Source organism: Cetorhinus maximus, chromosome 25 (assembly GCF_964194155.1).
Source record: "Cetorhinus maximus chromosome 25, sCetMax3.hap1.1, whole genome shotgun sequence".
In the NCBI taxonomy this organism is placed as follows: Eukaryota; Metazoa; Chordata; class Chondrichthyes; order Lamniformes; family Cetorhinidae; genus Cetorhinus; species Cetorhinus maximus.
Window position 1 is genome coordinate 822,758 of NC_135903.1, and position 19,533 is coordinate 842,290.

A 19,533-nucleotide genomic window follows, 5' to 3' on the forward strand; every position below is an offset into this window, starting at 1 on the left:
CACACATGACTAATTCTTTAGCATATAGGGAAATCTTTAGCTGAGGACATTTCACAAGCTGTGTTGTAGAAAGTGGCATCGTCAGAGCAGATAAGATAAAGACTAGAGTAAAAATTCTAGTCTTTACAGTCTGTCAGCTCCTTGCACATATTGTCGAAGGGCAGAGACATTTGAGAATTTGACTTGCAGTGGAGAAAAATGCCAGGGGGTTACCTTTGCATTCTCGGATGACCAGTAGGCAGTTTTTGCAGCAAGAGCAGGAGCTTGATGATGCTTTATGTGGTCGATTCTGGTGTTGAATGGCTAAACCAGTTGTCAGCCACATCCGTTCAAGTCTGCGTCACTTGGACTTAAGAGTGGAGGTGAGAGCTGCTTCTGGATGGTATGGTGATATCCAACTATTCATCATCTTTCTGCCCACCTAGCTTCTAGCCCACTGGGCCAAACTTCCTCTAAGACTCCTTGGTCTAACCCTTAACTTTTTATCTTTCACTAGTTTCTCTCCCTTCATGCTCTCTCCAAGTTCACCTTGTCCATTTGACCCACCTCCTGTTCTCTCTATCCTATTCCCACTAAACTACTGACCATCCAACTTCCCTTCCTGGCTCCCATGTTAGCTGATATTGTTAATAGTTCTTGCTCCTCAGGTTTTGTCTCCTCTCCTGCACACCTACTGCCATCACCCCTCTGCTCCAAAAACTAACCCTTGACCTCTCTGCACCACCTCTAATCTCCCTTTCCTCCCCAAAGCCCTTGAACGTGTTTTGCCTCCCAAATTTGTGACTGGTTCCCAGAGCTCTGTTTAAATCCTTCCAAACATGTTTCCACTGCTGTCACCATACCAAAGCAGCTCTTATCAAGGTCGCAAATGACATCTATGTAATTGTGACAAAACCAAAATAATCCCTCCGTGTCTTCCTCGTCCTGTCAGTGAGATTTTTGTGCTCAAGACTCATGAATTTGAACCCACGGCCTTCTGACTCATAAAGAGAATGTTACCAACTGAGATATAGGGCAGAATTTTGCCCTCGGTTGACGGGCGGGCCCCACTGGCTCGGCGGCGGGCGGGCAGCTGAACTCCGCCGCTGAAGTAGGCCCCGCCACCATTTTAAGTGGGCGGGCCAATTAAGGCCTGCCCGATGGGAAGCGCTATGCACTTCCTGTGTGGCGGTGGGGGGAGGGAAGGATTCCCCATCTGTCAAAGTGCGCTCTTTCGTGCATGCGCCCGAAGGAGTGCACCGCTCCATGAGACTAAGTGCTGTCTCAGGGAGATCAGTGAAAGGGTGTTACAAAGTTTAAAAAATAGAAAAATAAAAAAATTAACATGTCCCCCTCATGTGACAATGTCACACGAGATGGGACAGGTTAATAAATATCACATAAAATTTATTAAAGTTTTTAAAAATGGACATGAATCCTCATCCCGCCAGTGGATGAGGTTTCATGTATTATCAGAAGCCCGCTGGGGCTCCTGGCCTGCCCGCCAGCCTTAAGGTTGGATGGGCAGGGTCTTTAATTATCTTAATTACTCTGTCAATGGCCTCAATTGGCCATTGACAGGTCGGCGGGTGGACAGCTGATTTTGCTGTCCGCCCACCTTCCTAAAGATTTAAATGGACCGGGATGATGTTGGGGATCCCTCCCATATTTTCCTGTTGGCGAGCGGGCCCCCAAATCGCTGACGAGAAAATTCAGGCCGTAGTTGACAGCTTCTTGATCAAAATGTTGACTTGTCTATTTGCTCCGCAGATGCTATGTGACTTGTTGCATGTTTTCAGTATTTTCTGCTTTTGTTACCAATGTTAAGTCTTCAAACGATTATTGTTTTTTTGAAGCATGTTACTGGCTAAAGTTAGCACTTTTTGATTAAATTGGAATCACTTTCTGCACTCATTTAAATCAGTTCATTGGCTTTTTATTTTATTTGACTTCATTTTTCCCAAAGTAAAATTTTAATTGTTGAAGCCTTCTGCATTTTAAATTTGTTTTTCTGTTAAATGTGCTCAATTACCAAAGATTATAGGGCTGTTTGTCTTTCACACATCTGCTTTGTATGTGAGAAAATAGATGAATCTTGCATGATCAACTAAAATGCATTCAAAAATGAAACTCAATAAAACTAATCTACTCAATTGTCTACATGACTTTTGGTTTTATTGGGCTTGAATATCTGTAGGGTTAGAGCTAATGGAACATTAATATATGCATGTTTAAATAAAAGATGAATGTTTTATATTTCAAGTCAGCAATAAATATTAATATGCTGTCAACCTGGGGTTTATATGTTATAAAAATGCCATATACACATAAGAGACAAGATCTTATTAGTGTAGTAAATAAAATAGTAATATGTGAAACTAGTGTTTGCTGATGTAAACTGGGAGAATAGCAGATTACCAGGAAAATGTAGGAGACTACAGTAGGAATTGTGGCTAGAATGGGCAGCTCAGTGGCTGAGAAAGTTTAATGCAGAAAAATCTGATTTAATATATTTTAGGAGCAAGAATAGGAAAGGAAATATATCTTCAAAGTATAATTCAATTGAAGCGAAATGTCCTGGTAGATGCACTTAGATCTTTGTGATCATTCTTTGTTCCCCATACGCTTATCTCTATCTGTATCATTTTCTGATTACATTGTCATAGAGTTATATAGCACAGGGACAGGCCCTTTGGCCCATCGTGTCCGTGCTGGCCATCAAGCACTTATCTATTCTAATCCCATTTTCCAGCACTCCACCTGTAGCCCTGTATGCTATGGCATTTCAAGTGTTCATCTAAACACTTGTCGTCTTGGAGAAAATCATTTACTTTAGCATTACTGCCATGTAGCCGTGGTACCAAATGAATATCCACAGAAAGTAACATTTATTGGGATGCTAATTTAAGATGCAACTCTTAAATATTTTAAATGGTGACACCAGATTTTTTTCTTGGTGCAATATTTCAGCAAAACCTTGCTTAAAAATATCATGAATTTTGGGAGAGGAATTGGTGCACTTGAAGAACTATAACTTGACAAAGGATCTTATGTTCCAAATGATTTGACGTATCATGAGGTAATGTTAATGTGGGAGAAAGAGTATAACGATGTTTTCTAAACTTAAAAAAAAATCACTTCTGTTTCAGTCAATTGCTTTTATTATAGTACACTGTCTGCTTGGCTCAGTTGTAAGATTTCCGAGTGTTGAAACTCCTATAACGTGAGCATGTAATCTAGGCTGAAATTTGGATTGAACCATCAGAGATCCATTTTAGATGAGCTGTTGCCAAATTTAAAAATCGGAGCAAAGGATTAAATGGGAAACTAAATATTTTGTTGTACTTACTGGTGGTGGAATGTGGTAACCTACTGTTCAATAAAGGCAAAGCCAATTTCTGCCAGTAATAATCATAGATGCAAAGAAAATGTCACGCTGTAAATGGAAGAATTATGATTGCATATGCGTTTTGTAGCTGTAAGATTTAATTTGGCTATATTCTGATTTTTTATGCTTTCTGGGTTATTACAAGACACATTGAAATTGTGACAATTTGCCCTGTGTATTAAAAAAAAAAGTTTTTTTTCCCTGCATCTTAGTTGTGTACAATATCCCATTAATCCCAGTTTGCTGTTCTGACTTAAGGAAAATATCTCAAAAGCTCTTAGGTTGAAAAGAAACACTGGATGCTGAGCAAGGGGAAAAGTGGAGGGTTAACTATAATCATATTTTTGATTCTCGGATCTTTGTATTATGGGATGTATGTACTATCGATTGAACACTAGTGTGGGTCTCTTACAACTTAACATGACGATGCAATTGGACATCTGTTCTGGATTATAAAATGATTAAATATAGTGGATTCTGATAAAATATTTGAAATGGACTAAGATGGAACTAGAAGGCATCCAATGAAGTACTTGGGCAAAAATCCAAATCGGATGTTCGAAGTATTTTTTCAGTTTTTTTCTTTAAAGCATGTCATCAGAAGTTTCAGTGGATATGGATTATTCTTATGGCTTATATTCTTATAACAAGGGACTTGACAATGCATCAGTGAGGATAACATGACCATATATGGAGGGGATGCATTTGATACAGTGCTGCACAACAGACTTGAGATGTTATAGTTATTAGAATAAAAGGGACAGTAACAATGTGGATACTAAACTGGCTGAGTAATATGAAACAGCGAGTAATGGCTAATGGATATTTTTCGGGTGGGAGAAAAGTTTGTAGTGGAGTTCCCCAGGAGTCGGTATTTGGACCCTTGCTTTTCCTGATACATATATATTAGTGATCTAGGTCTTGATGTGCAGGGGACAATTTCAAAGTTTGCGGATGCTACAAAACTTGGAAACATTGTAAACTGTAAGGAGGACAGTGTAGAATTTCAAAAGGACATAGACAAGTTGGTGGAGTGGGCGGATAGGTGGCAGATGAAGTACAATGCAGAGAAGTGTGAGGTGATTCATTTTGGTAGGAAGAACATGAAGAAACAATATAAAATAAGGGGTACGACTCTAAAGAGTATGCAGGAGCTTAAGGACCTGAGTCTAAATGTGCATTATTCATTAAAGGTGACAGGACAAGTGAAGAGAGCACTTAATAAAGCATACAGCATCCTAGGCTTTATTAATAGGGGCAGAGAATACAAGAGCAAGGAGGTTATGCTGAACTTGTATACCGCACTAGTTAGACCTCAACTGGAGTATTGTGTACAGTTCTGGGTGCCACACTTTAAGAAGGATGTGAATGCATTGGAGAGAATGGTTCCAGGGATGAGAAACTTCAGTTATGAAGATAGATTGGAGAAGTTGGGACTGTTCTTCTTGGAGAGGAGAAGGCTAAGAGGAGATTTGATACCGGTGTTCAAAATCATGAGGGGTCTGGACAGAGTAGATAGGGAGAAACTGTTTTCGCTCGTAAAAGGAATAAGAACCAGAGGGCACAGATTTAAAGTAATTTGCAAAAGAAGCAAGTGCGATGTGAGAAAAAACTTTTTCACACAGCAAGTGGTTTAGGCCTGGGATGCATTGCCTGGAAGTGTGGTGGAGGCAGGTTCAATCAAGGCATTCAAGAAGGCATTAGATGATTATTTAAATTGAAACAATGTGCAGGGTTAAGGGGAAAAGGCACAAGAATGGTACTGAGTCATAATGCTCGTTCGGAGACCTGGTGCAGACATGATGGACCAAATGGCCGCCTCTTGCACCGTAGCAACTCTGTGATTCTGTGAAGTTAGACAAGCTCGCTTAGTGATGTCACATGGTCAAGTGTGACTTCTTGAGGTTTACCTGATAGCTTTCAGAATTGGAGTTGAGTTTTTTTGCCTGAAATTGACGATTGTTCTACAATTTTCAATAGTTAACATTGCTGAAGGTTTGGAAGCTTATGAAGCTAGATTACTTAGGTGATGAGGCAGCGTCTACTGGGGCTAATTGTTTTTTTTTTCAGTCAATTTCAGATACCATTATCGAATGTCATATCATAGATAATTCTCTGCCAATGAATAAGCAAATTAAATTGATAGTTTTCCTTGCTGCTTCAGTTGAAATAGAAGCAATTTTAGTTATCAAACCTTAAAGATTCCTATGAAGCAAAACATTTCATGGTAAAATTGCTTAATTTTGGATTGTGTAATTTTATGCTTCTTTTGATCCTTATGCATGTGAAAGTAAATTGCCAACCATATAATTTAGTGTTATGCAGTACGAATCGAGCTCAGTTGCAATGCTATTATAGTGTGTATAATAATTTTGCTTTGGTTTCAGCTTCACATGTGAAATAGGTTATCTTTAAATGCTGCAATTTGAAAATTCATTGGTACTTGATGTACCTTTCCAAAAACAGATTTTCAAAAATAATTTTTGGCTTTTGTGTGATGGTGCTTGCATACATTTTGTTAAATTTTCAAATTCAATCATTTTGTCTATTGAACAGGGAATATTTCGTACCTAGCATATTGCTGTCATTGTTTACTGGCACAGATGGATAGCCTGGCAGACTGTTGAAGCATTACAGAGACTTAAATATTGGATTGGCGTAAAACAGCTCAATGAGGTCAGTAAACTGATGGTAGGGATCTGTGGGGGTAGAGAAAATTCATTTTAATTCTTCAGCATGCATTGTATCTAGGAAGCTTATAATTCAGGTTAACAAATCCTATGTTTTCAGGAGATTTTTGGTTTGGAGGGTGAAATGTAAAATAATCATTGTTTTGTCTTTGAAAGTGATGTATGCAGCATTTTTTTAAACTTGCATGAGCAAATAACATTTACTACTGTCATGTGTGTGTTTTTAGATTTTTTTTGAGTTATACTTGAAATTTAAAAAGTGAAGGACTGCAAAGTTTCTGTTATGTTTCTGCTTGTAGTACAAACTAGAAAGGATAGTAGTTAGTATTTTTCTTTTGATTTAGTTCTAAATTTCACTGTTACCTTAATAGATTGTGGCTTTTTTTTTCAGTTCAGGAAGGCATAGTTGCACACTTTGTTTAGATGTTAGTTTTGTTACAGTATTTATAGGAAAATAAGGTTGGGGTGGTTGAGTACACTCTAGAAGCAGTGCATTTTTGAAGTTTAGGATAGTTTTGAGGCATCCCTGCAATTTGGCTGCTTTTGAACATTGAGGGCTTTGACTCCATTGAACAGGATCTTGCAATTGGTTCACTGCCTTCTGCAAGATGTTGACCTGGATTTTTCAGCCCCGTCACGGGCAGAACCTGCCACTAGCAAGGCGACGCCCCAGCCAGAAGTCCATTGACTTATGGCGGGACCGGACGATCACAGTGGCGGGCGGGTGTGGAAAATCCCACCTGTTGTGTTCAATCAAATGGAAGAAAACACATCCGTTTGTAGCTGTGTTCGGAGCTGGCTTACTCTCAATTTCTTGAGATTGGCCTGTTGGGGATGTTAAGGTCGTGTAAGATTGAAGAAATGGCCTCTTGGCTGCTAGCTACCTTCCAGCTCTGAGTGGAATTTCTGATTAGTATTTAAGCTTGGTGTATGTATCACAGGTGTATTGCTACATTTATTATGGGGACAGTTGCAATTTGCTGTCTGGGGTATGGCATCTTGTGCTATGGTTAACAGATGGACTCGTGCATTTGTAGACCTGATGTACACGAGCCCTAAGTTAGACCTCAATACAGCCTTGGTTCAAACATGGTCAAAAGAGCTCAGCTGCCAAGGTGAGGTGAGAGTGACTGCCCTTGACATCAAGGCTGCATTAGACCAAGTGTGCCATCAAGGAGCCCTAGCAAAACTGGAGCCAATGGGAATTGGGGGAAAACTCTCCACTGGTTGGAGTCACACCTAACAGAAAGGAAGATGGTTGTGGTTGTTGGAGGTCCGTCACCTCAGCTCCAGGACATCACTGCAGATGTTCCTCAGGCGAGTGTCCTTGGCCCAACCATCTTCAGCTGCTTCATCAATGACCTTCCTTCCATGATAAGGTCAGAAGTGGGGATGTTCACTGATGATTGCACAATGTTCATCATTCGTGACTCCTCATATACTGAAGCAGTCCATGTCCAAATGCAGAAAGACCTGGACAATATCCAGGCTTGGGCTGACAAGTGGCAAGTAAGATTTGTGCCACACAAGTGCCAGGCAATGACCATCTCCAAAAAGAGAGAATCTTAACCATCGCCCCTTGACGTTCAATAGCATTACCATCACTGAATCCCCAACTATCAACATCCTGGGGAGTTACCATTGACCAGAAACTGAACTGGACTAGCCATATAAATACTGTAGCTACAAAAGCAGGTCAGAGGCTAGGAATCCTGTGATGAGTAACTCACTCCTGACTCCTCAAAGCATGTCCACCATCTACAAGGCACAAATCAGGAATGTGATGGAATACTTCCCACTCCCCTGGATGAGTGCAGCTCCCACAACACTCAAGAAGCTTGATACTGTCCAGGACAAAGCAGCCTGCTTGGTTGGCACCACATCCACAAACATTTACTCCATCCACCACCGACACGCAGCAGCTGTGTGTACCATCTACAAGATGCACTGCAGGAATTCACCAAGGCTCCTTAGAGAGCATCTTCCAAACCCACAACCACTACCATCTAGAAGGACAAGGGGCAGCAGACACATGGGAACACCACCATCTGGAAGTTCCCCTCCAAGTCACTCACCACCCTGACTTGGGAATATATCGCCATTCCTTCACCGTCACTGAGTCAAAATCCTGGAACTCCCTTCCTAACAGCACTGTGGGTGTACCTACACTACATGGATTGCAGCGGTTCAAGAAGGCAGCTCACCACCACTTTCTCAAGGGCAACTAGGGATGGGCAATAAATGCTGGCCCAGCCCACGAAGCCCACACCCCATGAATGAATTTTTAAAAATCTGTCACTGTCGACATGCGAGAAGACAGAATGTAACACTGGAGGGGAATAAAATACGTGATTTTTTTGGGTTTTGTGGTATTTTGGTGTATAAGGATTTATAAAAAGTTTGTGTTGAAGTTCTTCAGTGTAACAATTATTATTTAGCATTCAGTGTCATATTCTAGGCTTACTATTTGAACTACTTATAAATCGTGTGACCAACTGATTGTGATGCTAATATTTTTTTCTAAATGCAATATAATTTTAAGAACCATGTTAAATCAACATGATTTTAGTCTTGTAGTGTTGTTGGTCACTTTGACAAACGGACCACAGGAGTCTCAGGTACGGGTTACAATCGTTTATTCGCGCAATTGCAAGGCATCTCAATGCAGCTTGAGATAGCACTCTGCTAAATTACAAGTGTTCAACATATTTATACATTATTGATCACGTACAAGAACAGTTTGCAGATTCTGATCTCACCAACATATAGTTTACATTAAACAGACATCTCTGGTAACAGGTACATGCATCGTATGTCCCTATTTTTCACCCAGGCAGAGACCTTCCCTCCTACCTAAACTAGGACAATCTGTTCTTCCCCTATCTGTTGAAGAGCACACTTAATCTCAGTTGTTTTCCAACCTAAGTCTCTAGTCTAACTCCCAGGACCTTGCTGGTGATTGCAAACCCTGAGGGTGTACAAAGTTTAAGAGTGTATAAGGTTCATCTGATTTAATTGTTGATTTACTGGTTTGTGCTGGCCTGCCTAAAGATTCTAATTTAAGTAATTAATTCCCTTATAACGAATTCTCCCTTACCATAAATTCTCATTTACTTTCTTCCCCCTAACAGTGGCATTTGTATTTTTATATTTTTATCTGAATTAAAGTTTTGGAGTAAGATTGTGGTTGAGATGCTCAAATGAAGTCTGTAAGTCACTTAAGCTTTGCTCAAGAGCCTTCAAAATCTCTTGTTTTACAATGTTATTGCTTGAAACTGTTCAGAGTTAATTTGTCAGTCAGCATGGAAGAAATTTGTTTAGAAGAGTAATTTTTTCCAGGAATTGTATGCACTTTTTTCTGATTATGCCTCCAGCATCTTGGAATGTGTTTTCTACTTCAATGGTTCTAAATAAGTGCAAATTCTCACAGTATGCAGTTGAGAGGAATCTTTTAATTGGTAGGCTCTTATCTGTATGGTGGCTCTTATCTGTAGACAACTAGCTAAGAAAGTTGAGTTTTCCAGGTAATTCTGTTTTTGTTTTGGATTTCCAGCATCCGCAGTAGTTTTTTGTTTTTAACACAGAATCTGTGCCTGGATTAGAACTTTGCTGGGTTTTCTGATGGGGGAGGGAGAAGTAATCGAGAACAGTACTGGAACAATTAAATTTGCACTGCCAGAGCAAATCTATAAAAGTTTCACAGCTTCCATTATGTAGTGTGAGTTATATGTAACAATAGTTGTTATATCCAAAACAAAAACAGAATTACCTGGAAAAACTCAACAGGTCTGGCAGCTTCGGTGGAGAAGAAAAAAGTTGACGTTTCGAGTCCTCAACATCAACTTTTTTCTTCTCCGCTGATGCTGCCAGACCTGCTGAGTTTTTCCAGGTAATTCTGTTTTTGTTTTGGATTTCCAGCATCCGCAGTTTTTTGTTTTTATAATAGTTGTTATATACCTGACTGAGAATTGTTGTTGTCTTGGTCAACAAAGAGTTTAGAGATGAACAGATATCTAAACACAGTCAGGGGTATATTGTGGCTACTGTTAATCTGTATTTATGGAGGTTTATCTCATGCTTGTCAGATTGATAAATTTGCTGACTTTTGTTCTATACTAATATCAGAGATTAGGCTTTCCTCACAGGCACTAGAGCAGATTGTCTTTATCATTCTAGTTGTTAATATTAGAGCATGTGTTCAGCTGTAGTATAATTATCCACATAGAAAATTGCAGAAGTTTTTGTAGGTCACTGCAGTGCTTTGTCTTTTGCAAAATATGTATAGCAGACTGATCTGTGTATACTATTAGGTAAGCAGAGTTCTTTGTCTCAGCTTCCTATATGTTTTGTATTTGGTATTAAAGAACCAAAACATCTTTTCTCTGTTAAACTTGTGGTATCTTGACGTATGGAGGTTCTGGCTAAAGATTTATGCTGTATCGTTCTTTTTGGTCAAACTTTGGACAAGTGTGTTTTGTAATAGTTGATGGGATATTGTATGAAAGCTATAACCTGAGGTGAGATAAATTGGCAGTTGAACAGGTAGATTGTCTAATCTGTGTAGCACTTTTGATATTCTATTTTTAAATTTTTAAATGAATTATAAATTTGCTCATGAACAAAATGCAGTTATATTTTTAAAATTCTTAATTCAATCACTTTGGAATAATATTGCCAAAGACTTGTTTTTAAAGTCCAGTTGGCTTTGGAAGATTAGTGTGGAATGAGAATTTTAATACAGGTATCTATGCATTTAATTTAATAATCTAACGAACTCTATTTTTGCCTGAATTTGAATATTTAGCAATATAGTAACTCAATGGCGTATATAATTTTTCAGTAAATCTAATGGACATTTATATTTCAAATACAGTATCTTTTTGTTGATGAAGAATATTTTTCGATGGGGTGAATTTACTCTTTTTTAAAAAAACTTGCTGATTTCCTTATTTTGCTGTCTGTTTTCTAGGAATAACATTATCGTGATTTTGGAATATAAGGCCCCACAATTTCATTTAAAATCATAAACAGTAAAGAGAACTTGCAAGTGGTTCTTCAGAATTAAAATAAATTTGGTGTTCTTGAGTGTCTGGTTTTATAATAGAGTCATGGAGTTATACAGCACAGAAACAGACCCTTCAGCCCATCGTGTCCATGCCAGCCATCAAGCACCCATCTATTCTAATCCCATTTTCCAGCGCTTGGCCCGTAGCCCTGTATGCTATGGCGTTTCAAGTGCTCATCCAAATACTACTTAAATGTTGTGAGGGTTTCTGCCTCTACCACTCGGGCAGTATTCCAGATTCCAACCACCCTCTGGGTGAAACTTTTTTTCTTCAAATCCCCTCTAAACCTCCTGCCCCTTACCTTAAATCTATGCCCCCCCCCCCCCCCCCAAGTTATTGACACCTCTGTTCAGGGGAAAAGTTTCTTCCTATCTACCCTATCTATGCCCCTCATAATTTTGTATACCTCTATCAGGTTCCCCCTCAGCCTTCTCTGCTCTAAGGAAAACAACCCTAAGCCTATCCAGTCTCTCTTCATAGCTGAAACACTCCAGCCCAGGCAACATCCTGTTGAATCTCCTCTGCATCCTCCAGTGCAATCACACCCCTCCTATAGTGTAGCAAACAGAACTGCGCACACTACTCCTGCTGTGGCCTAACTAGCAGTTTATACGGCTTCAACATAACCTCCCTACTCTTATATTCTATGCCTCGGCTAATAAAGGCAAGTATTCCATGTGCCTTCTTAACCACCTTATCTGCCTGTGCTGCTGCCTTTGGGGATCTATGAACATATATACCAAGGCCCCTCTGATCCTGGGGTCCTACCATTCATTGTGTATTCCCTTGCCGTGTTATTCCTCTAACCATCTTTGCTGAAAGGGTCTCGCCACTAAATTTGTTCCAGCAGGCTTTCTTTCTACCTTTACCTCATATTTCCTGAGGAAGATATTTAATTTTTACCTCCTTTAAAGGGAATTACATGTTTGTTGAAAGGGCTACATCAGGCAAACTCCTGTCAGGCCCCGTGACTGTCAAGTTGTACCACAGAACTATCGTAATATGGTTCAATAGACAGCTACCCCATCATCCCCTACCAAATATTTCCCTGTTCCTGCCCACAAAAAAATCTTTGTTAGTTCCGAAAACTCCTTTAATGGGTTGAATAAACTAGTGGTAACTAGTGGCGATGGTTCACTGGATTAACTAGAATGCACAAAAAAGTTGCATCATTATGAATCCAGGAAGTGAGATTGAATGGATTGGGCAGGGGGTCATGGGAAGAGAAGGAGGGAATGTAAATTCTGGAAACCTGCAATAAAAGTAGATTGAATATCAATTTGTGCAAGAACATTTTGCAAAAATTTGTAGTGCACACTTTAACTGCTATATACTGTTGGTGCATTCAACCCCTTAAAGGAATTTCACTGCTACCAGTGATTATTTTTGGGAGGGTTGGGGTTTCCTGTTCATTGGACCATATTACCATAGCTTTGTGTTTCATCTAACCAATCAAAGGGACTGACTAGAGTTTGCCTGGTGTAACCTTTTAACAGTCACAATCTCCCTCTGTTCCTGCAGTGGGAAAGACCAATGATCCAGCTGTAACATTCTGTTCTTTTTCTTCTGTTACCACCAAAACACTTGCTGTTTCAACAGGAAAAGCTGCACAGAATTACATAGATATTACATCAGAGATGGGCCAGCGTTTATTTATACTCCATATGAGCTCAACCTATTGAAATACCCAAATATTCCATTCTCCCTTTGTATTTATCTAGCCCCCTCTTAAATGCATCTATGCTGTTTGCCTCAACCACTTCTTGTGGTATGGGGGTTTCACATTTTTACGATTCTGAAGTTTGTTCATGCTTTCCAATTTCTATATACGTATTCTTTGCAACTAAAACAGAGATACAGCTCTTTGCAACCATAAGTTGCCAGCATTCATTTTAGCTTCATCTCGTCTGATATTTTCACTTTGGGTTAGCACTTTGGTTCTATTAAAGCTTGTTTTGGTTAAATGTGCTGTGGCTCAAGACTTTCTAAAATCCTGGTAACTACATTCCAGTCAGTTTTGCGATGATGATGGGATAGTTTCGCCAGGACAGTCCGAGTTTTTCGCTAAGTGTTCTGGTGTCCTGACAGTTTTCTCCAAATTGCTCAAATGTCCAGGTTTTCAGCTCCACTGAGGCCCCTCCCCTTTACCCCACCACTCATGTCCCATTTACTTGCACCTGGTTACCTTTCAATGTCCTGATTGACCATTCTGCCAGAAGGCTCTGATTGACCAATCAGGTAAGGGATTCCATGGAGAAGGCCAGCAGGGGAGGCACTGATTGATAAGAGTTACTGGAGGTAATTTATAGGAAGCTATGGGGACAAATTACCCCCATTACCTCTTATAAACTAGCCCCATGACCACTTGGAAGCCAGGAGGGAATCAGCCTATGGATGTTGAGAGGATTGACAGCAGTGTGCGCCAACTGCGTGCCTCATTTTAAGAGATGGTCAGAAGGCATCCATCGGCATACCACCAAACAGCGCTGAGGAAGGTGGCAGGCAAGTTTGGTTGAGCTGTGGCACATTCAACCAAACTTCTCATTGAGAGATGGCATGCTCTCCTGCTTGCGGCTTTGGGTGCAAACAAAATCTCCCTCACTTGAGATACCTTTGGCTGGTTTAAAATCAAGCTGCTGGCTGAAAACTCCCATTGTTAGAACCCAGTATGCAAATGAAAGTGAATTAGACTTTTAAATGGGGACTGGTCTTACCATTGTGCATTGCACAGTAAAATTAGAGTGGAATAGAGGATTCTGGTTGGGGTCTTGTAACAAACAAAACCGTGATTCAGTTTTTTAAGAAAATGAGACAGAAATGCCATTGAAACATAACTGTGGTTCATAACTGCTGTCTTCAATAATTATGGGGAGATGGCTCGGTGGTAATGTTACTGCACTAGTAATTCAGAGGCCCAGGCTAATGCTCTGGGGACATGGGCTCAAACCCTGCCACAGCTGTTGGGCCAAGTGACCCGATTCAATGCTGTATGTTTCATGTAAGCCTGTATTCTGAGAGTCTATTATGTAAATCTGGGAGAAAATTAACAGCCGCGTGGACAAGCATGAACTAACAAAGGAGAGCCAACATGGATTTAAAGGCAAATTGTAGTTGACTAACTTGATTGAGTTTTTTGGTGAGGTAACAGGGTGGATGAGGGCAGTGCATTTGATGTTGTGTATGTGGACTTCTCAAAAGGCATTTGATAAAGTACCTCATATTAGGCTTTAGCAAAATTGAAGCCCGGGGATTGATTAAAAGGGGCAGTAGCAGCATGAAAACAATTGGCTAAGAGATAGATGAAAGAGTTGTGGTGAATGGCAGTTTTTTAGACCGGAGGGAGGTTCACAACAGTGTTTTCCAGGGTTCAGTGCTAAGAAAACTGCTGTTTGTCCTATACATTAATGACTTGGAGGTATGGGGTGTAGTTTTAAAAATTGCTGATGACAGGAAACTTTAGAATGTACTAACCACTTACTAACGTCCTCACTGTTTACTACATTTCCAAGAGGACATGAGTTGGTGGAATGGAATAAAAAATCAGTGCAGAAATGTGAGAGGTGATACATTTTAGTAGGAAGAATGAGAGACATTACGAGTTAAATGGTACAGTTTTAAAGGGTTTGCAGGAATCTAGCGACCTGGAAATGTTTGCACACAAATCTTTGAAGATGGCAGGACAGGCTACAATGTGGTTAATAAAGCTTATGGAATCATGGGCTTTATGTATTGACATACACAGCACAAAAGCCAGGAAGTGATGTTAAACCTTCAGCTGGAATATTGTGTTCAATTCTGGGAATCACACTTTAGGCAGGCCATGAAGGCTTAAGAGAGAGTACAAAACATTTACTAGATTTACCAGCATGGCTCCAGGGATGAGGCATTGCAGTTAGGTGGCTAGGCTGGAGTAGCTGAAGTTGTTCTCGTTAGAGCAAAAAGGTTAAGAGGGGACTTGATAGAGATGCTTAAAATTGGCTGATGGGTCGATAACTAGAGTACACAGATTTAAGATCAGTGCTTTCAAAACCTTATCTTGGTGTGACCCCATTTTAATTCCGCACGCAGACTTCGTGCGACCCCAGAGTGAAAATGTAGGGGGTATGAGAGTTGTTGAGCAGCTTTCAGCTGTTGAACAGGGTGGGGGTGGTTTTCAGCTGCTAAGCGGGTATGGGGGTGGTGGTGGTGCAGGGGTAGGGTTTCTTCGCCACATCAGTGTACTATTTTTCTTCCTGCAGTGTAATAATATGCCTTATTTACATGCTTTTAATGCCATAATAAAAGTATTTACTTTTAGAATTAAAGGGGACCGTTATCCTTTTGCAGCTTGCAGTACGCTTTTGTAATGCTTGGCTGTAATTAGGAAGTCTGTTCCAGTGTGCTTGATGTAATCATTGTAGAACTCAGCAATTTTTTATTTGAAATCTAGCCTACTTACAGCAGTTCTGAGTAAGTCTGATAAACTGCACACTTTGTAAACCTAGTTTGATTTAAAACATTTACCTATTCATAACCTGTTTTGCAGCAGAAATCAGGCCTATAGATCTGCCTGTTAAGCCATGCCCACCAATAGACAAAAACTGAGGATTTGAAGGGACCTTTCAGTTGTTAACATTCAGTCTGAGCTCAGTGGCAGCCATTACTGCTTCAGAGCTCATGACCCCAAAATCGTCAGTGGGGTCATGATCAAGTTTTGGAAACCCCGTCTTATGGCGTACAAGGTGAATTAGTTTACAGTGTCTCTGCCCACTTTCCAACCTCAGATTAATTCACTCCAATCTATGTAGGGACTTTAAAAAGAAGATTGAAGCAACCATTGCGACCTCAGAGCTCGTGATCCTCAAAATCTCTTGACCCCGCAAGGGGTCACAATCCACAATTTGGGAAGCCCTGCATTAACTGGTTTAGCATTATAGGGGCAGCACCCATAAGACCATAAGACATAGGAGTAGAAATTAGGCCATTCGGCCCATCGAGTCTGCTCCGCCATTCAATCATGGCTGATAAGTTTCTCAACCCCATTCTCCCCGTAACCTTTGACCCCCTTACCAAGAACCTATCTATCTCGGTCTTAAATACACTCAATGACCTGGCCTCCATACACCCCTTTAAAATCTTTGCTTTGTGTAACTTCAAAAATGCCATTTTGTTTCTTTTCCAAAGATCCAACATTATATTAAAAAAATGTAAATTTACAACCTGCTTGATCAAGTTTTCAGAATCTACACATTGGATTGCTTTGACATGTTATGTAAGCTAATGTGCCAATCAATTTGCACGCAAGGTTACATATGTAGCAAACAAAAAACAGATCATCTGTTTTTGTTGAGCTTAATTGGGAAGAGAATGCAAAACAAAGGGAAGAATTCCTGCTCATTGAATTTTGTTGATTTGTGTGTGCTGTGGTCTAGGTTAAGCATCTCATCCCTCCAAAAAAAAACTGAATCCAGCACTTCAGTGATAATGTGCTCAAGTCTGTACTTGGCTATATGACTCAGGTCTGACCTACAGAGCCAAACTGGCACTTAAAATATGTGGAGACAGACCAACTGGTAGTTCTGCCAGAGGTATGCAATGAAGAAATAATTTTCCAAAATAAGCAATATTAATCAGAGAGAGCAGGAGAGGTCATGAAATAAGAACTAAATCAGTTAAAGACAAGCTCCAAAAGAATGGGGACGATCAAAAATAGTTATTTAATTTTCATTATTTTTTTACCCACTACATATACTAAGTTAGCGCTAAGTAGTATCCAACATTAGGTGTAAGAAACCAATTGGTAAGACCTGTATGAAAGACCAATACAGCAACAAAAAGTGCCTTTGGAAGAAAAAGCTAACATTTATTGAAGTTGAGAGGGTTGCTCCATATCACTGTCTTACATTAACGTTATAAAAATGTGTTAAAATGTAAATGGGTCAACTTCTCTGGTCTGCCAGATGTATTCCACTGTGCAGTGACAAATGAAGCTTTGTTGCTTTTACTCAAGAAAACTAACAATTAAGATTGGACAGCTTCAGAAGTTGCTTTTTTGAAATCAGTTTGGTCCCTTAATCTACATGAGTTTTTTTATCTCCAAAATATGGAGATTACATACCTAGTGAACTCATCTGTCCTTGATCATTTCCTAATTCTTCAGCTTCTGTGTGTTCCAAAGAGATATTATGCCTTGTGTGTCAGTGAGTGACAATCAGCAGAAACATCTTCAACTGGATTTTATAAAATAACAAAGGTGATGTCGATTTGGCCTATCGAGCCTGCACCCACTTTTTCGAAGATGAATCCATTTAGTCTCTCTGTCCTGTTCTTTCCCTGTATCCCTGCAAAGTTTTCTCAAAGATTTAGGGGTCGCCAGCTCTGAGGTCGCAATGGCTGCTTCTGTCTTTTTTTCTGAAGCCCTGACCTAGAATGAATTGATTTGAGATTGGAAAGTGGCTTTAGGTTCTGCTTTTCAGGCGCTCAAATGTCCAAATTCTTTCCTGTTTACTCCCCTTGTCTCCTGAAGGTGTTTTCTGTACTACTTCCTTGATCAGCAACCTTGTATTTTTTATATGTGTACATTGTGTTCTTTTGTGATCCGAGGCGCTATGTGCTAATTCACCTTGTATGCAAGAAGACGGGGCTTCCCAAACTGTGGGTCGCGACCCCACTACGATTTTGGGATTGTGAGCCCCGAAGCAGCAGTAGGAGCTTGAACTGAATACTAACAGCTGCAAGATCCCTTTAAATACTTGCGTTTTTGTCTATTGGTGGGCCTATCCTTAGGACAGATCTGTGAGGCCTGATTCCTGCAGCGAAAAGAGGCTGTGAAAAGCTAAGTTTTAATCAAAGTGTGTGGCTAATAAGACTTACTCAGAACTGCTGTGGGTAGGTAGGCTAGATTTCAAATAAACAATTGCAGAGTTCTACAGTGATTGTGTCAAACATAATGGATCAGACTTCCTAACTACAGCCAAGCATTACCGAAAAAATGTGCTGCAAGCTGAAAAAAAGGATTGTTATACCCAACCTCACCGCAACCCCTCACCAACTTCCCCCACTTGTCTTACACACTTACCCTTCACGCTGGGGTTTCAAAGTGGCTGGATCTTTAAACCTGTTTTATGGCAGCTAGTGCTTAAAAAAAAAGGTGGGGGGGTGCATGTTTTCCTTTCCCCTGACTCTCCTACACTTGACAGAAGGCCTTGGGAACCCGCTGTGCTGCACATTTCTCACCCGGCCCAAATTCGAAGGTTGAGCTGCATCTTAGTGCAAGTAAGTAGGAGTGGAGTGGCAATCTGACTGTGATTGCTACTCCATGGAAGTTATGGCCCAATATCAACAAACTGAAAATAGATCGGGAATGAAACCGCCATTTTTTGAGCTTGTTTACCTACAGCTTGTTAAGATAAAAGCAAAATACCGCGGATGCTGGAAATCTGAAATAAAGAGAGTGCTGGTAAAACTCAACAGGTCACAGCATCTGTGGAGAGAGAAACAAAGTTAACATTTCAGGCTCATATCACTCTTCTTCAGAGTTTAAGACATGTCAGATGCTATACTTAATTATTTAGACATCCATCAGAATAGTGCCATATGTATATACGAACATAAATATGAACATATGAATTCGGAGCAGGCATGGGCCATTTGGCCCCTTGAGCCTGCTCCGCCTTTTGATAAGATCATGGCTGATCTGATTATGCCTCAATTCTCTTTTCCTGTCAACTCCCTATGACCTTTGACTCCCTTGTTAATCAAGAATCTATCTTACTCAGTCTTAAAAATATTCAACAATCCTGCTTCTACTGCTCTCTGGAGGAGAGAATTCCACATACTAACGAATTATAAACTGTGGGTTACAACCCCCAGTGGGGTTGCAAGATGAGGCTTGGGGGTCACAAGCTCTGAGGTTGCAAAGCTGTTTCTGCCCTTTTTTTGAAGTCCCAACGTAGATTGGAATGAATTGATCTGTGACTGGAAAGTGGTTTTAGATGCTGTTTTCCAAGCAATCAAATGTTCAAACCCTTTCCTCTTTTCTCCCCTTGTCTCCTGAAGGTGTTTATGTACTACTCTCTTGAGCATCAGCAATCCTCTAGTATTTTTTCTGCGTGGACATCATGTTCTTTTGTAAGCAGAGACAGTATATGCTAATTCACCTTATATGCCATAACTTGGTGCAGAAGCCTACAGTGAAATAATGATGGCTTCCCTAAGAACAGTCAATAATTGAAATTGACTCCGAGAAGAATATAATGATCAAGTTGACCAAAGGCTCATAGGAACATGAGTTATCCACAGGGGATTCACAACAAAGTCTTACACTGCCTTTGGAGAGTCCACACAAATCACAGGGTTCCTAGGTACTGCTAGAGATTGAACTTGGGCTCTTCTTGACTTTCACGGTTCAGTATCACAGGGGACTGTGCAT

At 40.2% G+C, this 19,533-nt stretch overlaps 1 protein-coding gene across 6 annotated transcripts in view; it reads left to right on the top strand.

Annotated features, from left to right (window-relative positions):
• Positions 1-19,533, top strand: part of LOC144667784 (signal transducer and activator of transcription 5B-like) — a 246,403-nt gene that overhangs the window by 148,484 nt on the left and 78,386 nt on the right. For 5 of the 6 annotated variants that reach the window (XM_078529229.1, XM_078529225.1, XM_078529224.1 and 2 more), the window contains one exon: positions 5,924-6,043. The gene's annotated coding sequence lies outside the window, so the exon portion shown is untranslated. Of the gene's footprint in view, positions 1-2,964; positions 3,059-5,923; positions 6,044-19,533 lie in introns of those variants that run through there. The other variant, XM_078529227.1, reaches the window with a different exon arrangement.